This window comes from Rhinolophus ferrumequinum, chromosome 22 (assembly GCF_004115265.2).
Source record: "Rhinolophus ferrumequinum isolate MPI-CBG mRhiFer1 chromosome 22, mRhiFer1_v1.p, whole genome shotgun sequence".
NCBI lineage: Eukaryota > Metazoa > Chordata > Mammalia > Chiroptera > Rhinolophidae > Rhinolophus > Rhinolophus ferrumequinum.
The window spans coordinates 51061267-51061546 of NC_046305.1; positions in this window are offsets into that span (position 1 = coordinate 51061267).

A 280-nucleotide genomic window follows, 5' to 3' on the forward strand; every position below is an offset into this window, starting at 1 on the left:
ACATCTTGCTATTCCTTGACTTGTTACACTTTGTATGACCTACATAATAAAACAAAAGCCAGTAAAAGTGAGAGAAAAATATGTAAACCTGAGTGTCGACCCACTGAATCTTTACTTAACAAACAGTATTGCTGCCACCATTTGGTGTGGGGGTGGAAGAGGCGGAGCTTCTGTAATATATTCCAGACCACGCCCACTTTACTTGGCCAATCGCTTCTCACGTGTGCCCTGGACGGCTCGCTTTGACGCATGCGTACTCGCCTGAATTTGCCTAGCCTCA